Here is an 8,130-nt window from a genome sequence, read left to right as displayed (position 1 = left end):
TCCAGAGTCTAGATAAACAGGGAATAATTTCCAATTCATTTCATAAACTCCATATCTACACCTCTCAAAATATTAGAAAGAAAAATGGTAAGACCAATTTTGATCAAGAACATAAATGACAACCTTTTAACAAAATGTTAATAAACTGAATGTCCCAATACATTTTAAAGAATGGTAAAGTTGAATTAAACCCAGAAAAGTAAATTTGGTTTACCCTTAGGGTAGTCAAGTCATATAATTCAATACATTAAATAATTAAAAGAAAAAAAATCTACAAGTCAATAGACATAAAAAAAAAATCATTCGATAAAATTCAACAACCCACTGATGATAAAAACAGAACAAAACTCAACTTTTTGGCAAACTAGGAATGGAGGAGAACTTTTTTTTATTATGATTAAAAGTACCTACAAAATTTTCAAGGTAAACCTCATACTAAATGATATTTTCTTTATAATTAGAAACAAGATAATACACTGTATTCTCACTTATTTAATAATATACTAGAGATCTTGGTAGGAAGAACCTGTAGAAATATGATTATTGAGCAGCAAGACATTACGTTGTCATTATTCTGGTTTGTTTGTTTTTGGCCTGGGCGACTCTTTATGTAACAGTGCATTTGGAAGAAGGTACGTCAACAAGGCAGTATTTTGCTAACGTTGCTGGCATCTTCCCAAGGTGAAGCCGGGAGACGAGCTGGCCTCCTTTTCACAGATGATGCTCTACGACGGCCCCCGACCCACTCACAGACGCCGGAGGCGGTGAAGGTCGCGGAGCTCTGAGGCAGGTGTCAGCAGCCGCGGACCGGACGCCGGGGTGGGTGAGGGGAATCCCTTCCGTCCTCAGGACACGCGGTGCATGAGCCCAGATACGCTCCAGGACTTGAGTTAAGACGTAACTGCTAACCGATTTTATGTAAAATCTGTCTCTTATTTAACCCAAATGACAGAGCTGTGCTTCCCACCTGGCCTCTTCAGAAGCCTTCCTGACGTATCATATTTTTCTGTTTTACTCAAGGGAGGTGGTGATCCCTGGACTGCTGTCCATTAAATGCCACAGCTGCATTTTTCCCTGATTTAATATTGCTATCAATGGGAAAGTGTGTAAAACTAAACAGCGTGTATACTGTGTACAGATGGAAGGTTTTCTCTAAGGTTATCGAGGGTTAAGCAACTTACTTGTATTTAGTATAGTAACATACAAATCTTTTACTTTGATCATCACAATAATGACACTCTGATACCTGGAAGTTCTGCTTTCTCAAGTAGACAGTATCATTATTTGCAGCTCTAAATATCAGTTTAAGTAAAAGTTCCCATAATTTCAAGATCCAGATAAAAAGTTTCTCTGTGGAGGGTTCGTCCTTGGCTGATTTGCTTTCACGAGAAGTCTTCAGGCAGATTAGGTAGAACTTCAAAGCCCTGAAAAACAAGCCGAGAGATCTGGTCGAGCTCGGTGGTCCCAGTGTCCTCGGATCCAGCTGCTTGAGTATCCTGAATAGTGTTCCCAGTCGAAGCAAACACCTCACACAATTGTCAGCATCGATGGTGAGCTGCTCACCCGCAAGCCGAGTGATGATGACCCGGTGGAGCGGACAGCGCAGCTCGAACCCTGCTTCTTCCAGTGCCTTCTGCCTCTCGCAGGAGTTCACGGAACCGGATCTGCCTGCATCGATTTCCCGGTGAATTTTTTGGTACTTTTGAATCTCCGTCCAGAGACTGCAGACTGTAGAATTCCTTACGGCCCAGCTTGCCGCTCCCATCCGAGTCGACATGTCGGCCGTGACTTTGCAGGTCTCAGTGCTGAAGCCGTCGGACTCGCTCTCTTGGCGCTTTGCTGGAACTCGGCTCAGGACTGTCTGCAGCTCAAAGGCAGAAACCCCCGCATCCTCCCCCTGCCAGCTGGACAAACAGCCTCCCGCATCTGTCCGTCCATGTCGTCCTGGCCGACGTCGTTCTCTGCAAGATTGGCCTCGATTTCATTGTCCACAACTTGGTAGTCAGCTGTCCGAGGATGCATAAGTCCCCGTCCCGATTGGGCTCGAAGGTGGAAGGCACGAGGGCGTCCTCGCCCGGGGGCAGCTTGAAGCGGTCGCGCACCTCCCGCAGGTGGATGAAGGCATCCAACCGCTCCCGCGCTCTGTGGGTCACGAAGAAGTTTTTGCGGGGGGGGATGCTGGTCTGTCCAGTCAGCTCCTCCGGAACCTTGCAGATGCCGAAATCAAAGGTGCGCTGGTCCTCGCGCAGCTTCCTCTGCCGCCGCCGGTGCTTCTGGATGAGGCCCACCAGGAAGGTGCAGCCGCTCTTCCCGCCCTCCTGGTGCTGGTCCTCCTCCTCCAGCTTGATCTGGTATTGAGGGTTCGTCCAGAAAGTATTCGGGTAGTTCCTGCAGCCGCCCGCAGTGGAGCCCCGCCTCCAGCTCCCATCGACGTTGGTGAGTTTCCACTTCTTGCAGGTGAGCGTGTCCGTTACAGGTCTCCAGGCAAGAACGGTGCCTCAGGAAGTGGCTGAAAGACATCCAGAACTCCCCGTCTTCCTGCCGTCTGGTCAGCATCTCCCTCACATCTGGGTCCACAGTGTTCCAGTTCGGGCAGTTGTCGTTCCACGGCCCGGTCCACTCGACCTCTCCCCAGGGGTTCCGGCTGCAGATCAGCTTCTGCAGGCCGCGACTGCTTTCACCCTCCGCGGCTCCGGTGACCGAGTACGCGAGCCCTTCACCAGCTTCTGGAACGTGATGGCCCCCGAGTGCGCAGCGCTGGTGATATCGTTGGGGCAGCCAAGGAGAGAGCCCTTGTGCAGAGCCTTCTGGATGATCCTGAACAGGCTGGGCGGGGCCTTCCTTAACTCATGCCACTCAGCGATGCCTCCGGTGAAGTCCTTGACGCCCTCGGTGGCGGCACCCACGAGAGCGCTTCGTCACACCTGTTGATCGTGGCATAGCCTTCTCCAGCAGCGCGCTCCAGAACCCACTCCCCTCTGCCAAGTGCACGAACAGCAGCTCCCAGTCCTTGGTGTCCTGTCGTCCACCACCAGCTGCGCGCACTCGCCATACTGCCAGAACTGGAAGGGGAAGATCCCCGCATAGTCTTCCTGGAATCTCTGGTCCAGGGGGACGACTCGAGCCAGGATTTCCTCATTCAAGGTGAGGGAGGCGATGGCAAGTGGCAGTCAGCAGTCACCCTGGACTGTTGCCATCACCTCCTCCCCTTCCAGTGCAGGACCAGGGACCTGAGAGCCATGCTCCCTGGGCGGAGGCTGGCTCTGCAGCTCTTCTCTGCTGTGTCCCCAACAGTAAGTTGTCATTGTTCTTAAGAGATAAATTGTGTATGTAAAACTTCAGTAGGATTACATTAGTTCGAATGCACTAGATCTGATCACAAAGAACCACAAAACTGAAAATAAAAATATGTATGTATCTGTATAATTGAATTGCTTTGCTGTATACATGAAACTAACATTGTAAGTTGACTACACTTCAATAAAAAATTAAAGTTAAAAAAAAACATTTTATTCACATGTCATGTCTAATAAGGGTGAGCAGAGAAGTGCTCTTACCATATTGTCAGGAACCCCAGCTGACTATGACCCAATTAAGATGGAAGATTTCATATGTGGCTTTCACAATACCACTTGTAGTGAGAGTGGAAATGAAAACTGAAGTTGATCCCCAGCAAATGCATTTTTTTTTTCCATTCAGAAGTGACAAGTGTCATTTCTACTCACCTTTTATTTATTTCATTGGCCAAGGCAAGTCAGGAATATGCCTAACTTCAATTCTATCATGGTCCCAACGGAAGAGACTGGAATATTTCTGAACATCCATAATAGGTAAAATTAGAATGTGCAGGTCAAATATGAGAACTAACAAGTGTTCAACAGAAGTGCTTGAAATGAACAAACAAAATATGTACATAGCAATTGCATATGCACTGGCAACATACAGTTAGAAATGTCATTGAAAGCCTCATTTAATAATGTGTAAGTTATTTAAAGTTCCAGAAATAAATCTAACCAAAGATACAAAACTGGAATGGACAAAAATTAGAACATCTTATGAAAATCTTATGGAATCTTTAAATAAATAGAGAGGTATACTATACTACCAGAAGTCTATAGATCTGTGGGTTTAGTGTTGTATAAGTTCGTCTAAATTGGCCCTTGTATTTGCTTGTTTTCATAAAATCTAACAAATTAATTTCTAAAATGTATAAGAAGGAGCAAAGAATAAAGAAACACTGAGAAAATCAGCCAGGTAGTAGGAACTGTCTTATCAAATAAGATAAAGTATTAACAGAACATGAGATTAGCATTTAGATTAGAGCTATGGAATAAAAGCAAAAAAAAAAAATCTATACATACATAAAAACTTTATTTATAAGGTTTCTGAACTGGTATTGGAGATCATTGAAAACAGTTTGACTCTTCTCATAAGTAATGCTTAAAATTATCCATTTAATAAAGAAATTAAAATTTGATTCATACCTTATACTATACACTCCTGTCCATACCAGGGCCTCTCATTACAAGCCTCACCAGCCTTTTTCATTCATCCTCTCTTCTTCAACACTCCCTTCTTCCAGGTCCTAGAATCTTAATTATTTTGAGGGACAGATTAGCCTTTCTTCTGGAGCTGACAGATCAAGAGTTTTTACAATTCTACTGCCTCCACTACTAGTTTAAAATTCTACTTGGAAAAAAAAATCATCTTTGCTCTTCTCTGGACCTGCTGTGGCATCATTCCGAGAGGTAGGAGATAGAAAATCATTTAGTAGTCTATGCCTACAGTGTTGAGTAAGCTGCAATATTAAAAAATATTAAAAATCCTAGGAATGAAAACACGTTGGCTGTTATATACCCTCAAGAAACTGAAGACAGAAGCACATTTTGAAAACTATTGTAATTTCCCATTTGTGAGGCATGATGTTCTTGCCTCAGAGTGGAGACAGTGGAAACAGGCAAGAACATACACAGTCAAGCAATATTGTAGGGCGAAGATTGCATCAATGTAATGTAGGTGATAGAGGGAGATGGGAAAATCACCAAAATTTTGAATATTGGTTGCTGGTAGCCTCATCCCAATAGTGATGAAAATGGGATCATGAGTGCTCACAATAGGAAGCTGAGTGATGAAGGTGATGCTAAGTGTTAGAGAGCAGTATTAAATGCAAACAGGGATACCCAGCAAAACTTTACCAAGGTAGGGGTGAAACTCGGTATTGAAGTTTGGATTCAAGATAGAAATCCATGAAGCAGTGATTTACTCCATGGACACTCCCAGAATTGATCAGTATTTACTCAGTATGTTTAGTAAATACTGATCAATTTGGGGAATACTCATAGACCAAGACTACTGGTTGAATTGTTAAACTAAACAATCTTGTCTTTTTGTGAAATCTTTTCTAACAGTGAAGGTTATTCACACAGACTAAATCTGTATTCCTTTTTTTTTTTTTTTTTTTTTTTTTGCTTTTTTAAGAATTGAAAGGAAAATGCAGCTTGGTTGAAACTGCCTCAAAGGTTATATCAGACTTGGCATTGAGATTTTTTTTTTTCAAATTCACTGTGGAAGTCTGAAGAAAATGATGGTTGTGATGAATAGTACTTTTGGCATGTTAATATTATGATTATTAATAAAGAATGAGATCTACCTCTTTATTTATTAGAATTCTGTCGACTCCCACCTTTGAATAACTTACGTTAGTGCTTAAAGAAAACCTAAACGATAGACCTTTCCTCTGTTAAGACTGCACAAAAATCATGGAAGCATAGTGAGAGTCAGTTTCCTGGAGGAGTTGTCTTGGAGAATATTATTGTGAAGCAGGACCACAGGGCAGGGAGTTGGCAAATGCAGTAAGAAAAAAAATTATGAAAGCCCCTCTAAGGGACTTAGATATGGGTCTAGTTTTGAATTGTTCCATTATACACACAGATTTGTGCTTACGTGAGCTTAAATCATAAGTGGGAAAATTATTTAAATTGAGCTACTTAGAAATACCTCCCACAAAATCCAAAGTAAACCGTGTGGTGCGTTACATTTTTCAGGACACTCTATATTAGGAAATGTATTTTACCTTTATGATAGTTATCAAGCACTTATGTTCTATGGATAAAGCCCTATAGCATTAATGCTGGGTCTACTTTGCACAGCTGTGATGGTTTGCTCTCTTAACACAGCATAAGTACTTTTTGACCTTATGAAACTGATCTTATTTCTTGGTGGCTGGTTCAAAATATCAGGGCTGTATTCAAGGTATTGTTGGAGAATAATAAAATATAATAATAAAACCAATAATAATAACAATAATAATAATGTGTACTGTCTTCATATTTTATTTTGCTTTTCCTAGCTTCAATACCTAAGCATTCCTTTAGCTAGTTCTCAGTTAATTTAAAAGCCTGTGGCAGAGTATGAATGTGCCCTCCACAAAACCTCCAGCAGTGCAGATGGTCCCACCTCTGCACTCATGTTACCGAGTCCAAACTCGTTCTGCATGCCGCACAACAGGCCAATAAATCAGGAGACGAGGTGTTGGAGGAATGAATAGCGACTTTATTCGGAAAGCCAGCAGACCAAGAGGACAGCAGACTAATGCCTTGGAGAACCATCCTGCTCCAATCCGAATACAGGCTCCTTTTATACAAAAAAAAACAAGGGAGTGGGTGCGGTTGGTTGTTGCAAACTTCTTGCTGCAGGCATTCTTTGTTCTTGCAGCCGTCCATGTGGGTCAGGCCATTGTGTCCCTATAAACCTCCAACAAAACAAAGGTTATTCTCTATTTTGCAACTTGCCATCTCTACATCAGTGCAGAAGTGCTGACATCCTTAAAGGTCAGAACCCAGAGAATAGGCTCTCCTGTCTATTTCAGGCTAAAGGCAACATTGTTTCCCAAAAGGTGCGTAGCTGGCAAGACTGAGCCTAGAAAACAGAGCACAGTGGTTAAAACTGAAGAAACAGATCCAATATAGAGTCAGATTTATTCTCTTCTAGTAAACTCAGAAGCAGATCAATTCTGTGAAACGGCTGTGGGCTGGAAGGCTCCGGGTGGGTTCTGCCCTCTGGCATGCAAATAAGAAGAGTGCATCTGATTTGAATTTCCAGTGCTTAAAAGAACTAATTCTAAGGTAAAAAGCTTTTCAGCTGCAAAAGTGTTCAAAATTTTGCTCTCTGCAGCCAAAATGTTTTGGTGAAGTTGTGTGCGACCTGGAATTATATGTTTGCTACATATTGCCTGGAAAACTGTGGCTACATGTGCGTGGATGTAGAGGATACAGAAATTGGAGAACGAAGAGGCAGTGGTACCTCGGATGTGGTCTACAAGCGCCATTCGATCTCTATAAAGAAATCCTATAAGATGTGGGGTTGGAATTTTAGTCAGTTTTCCTTCAGTTGCCCATATACCAGAATTCAAGAAGATTCTAGCATCCTATACATTAAACAGCAACCAGCTTTTACCTTACCATATTGTAAAGCAGTCCAGTATATTCCCCTGCCCTCGATCCCAAACACAAAGAACCAAATTACTGTAAGGCACAGAGTTCAATTCCCTTTTGTGGGCATAGGAATCTTGCTGTAAAAGCAAACTGAAAGTCAATGACCCCATGATAACCTCAAGGGCTTGTTAGAGGAAAAGATGTCCTAACCCACAATCCATGGATACATGACAGAGGTGGAGTCTCCACACCACACACCAGGGACTGAATCACCTGTTTGGATATTACTTTTAAATTAGTGACTAATTATACTGTAATTCAACAGAGATTGCTTTTAGAATTATTTCTTCTCTGTATAAGCCAGTTACCATTCCACCCTATACATCAAGCAATGAACAAGATGAAATGAGATGGTCCTAAGCATGGAACCAACAGCCACTCCTAATCAATTACCTCCTATGCTTATTTTTGACACTCTTAATATGACTTGGTTTTTTGTTATTCAGTTATTATGTGTTTGTGGAAGGGAGGATTCTTTGGGACCAAAGGATGCAGGATAATGTGAAGCTCTTATAGACTATAATTGAAGAAGACCTTGTATAATAAACAGTTAAGAAATTAAAAACAGCAAAACAAATTTTTATTTTCATATCTAAAAGAGAACCATATTCTGCTGACAGAGCTTATTAAACTTCAT

General features: G+C 42.3%; 1 pseudogene; it reads right to left on the bottom strand.

The window, feature by feature from the left end:
- Positions 1 to 1,382: 1,382 nt before the first annotated feature.
- On the bottom strand, positions 1,383 to 3,164 carry LOC105100087 (calpain-2 catalytic subunit-like; annotated as a pseudogene).
- Between the last annotated feature and the right edge of the window lie 4,966 nt (positions 3,165 to 8,130).

The sequence above is a fragment of the Camelus dromedarius genome, chromosome 32 (genome assembly GCF_036321535.1).
Source record: "Camelus dromedarius isolate mCamDro1 chromosome 32, mCamDro1.pat, whole genome shotgun sequence".
Classification (NCBI taxonomy): domain Eukaryota; kingdom Metazoa; phylum Chordata; class Mammalia; order Artiodactyla; family Camelidae; genus Camelus; species Camelus dromedarius.
This window is presented reverse-complemented; position numbering and strand designations above follow the sequence as displayed.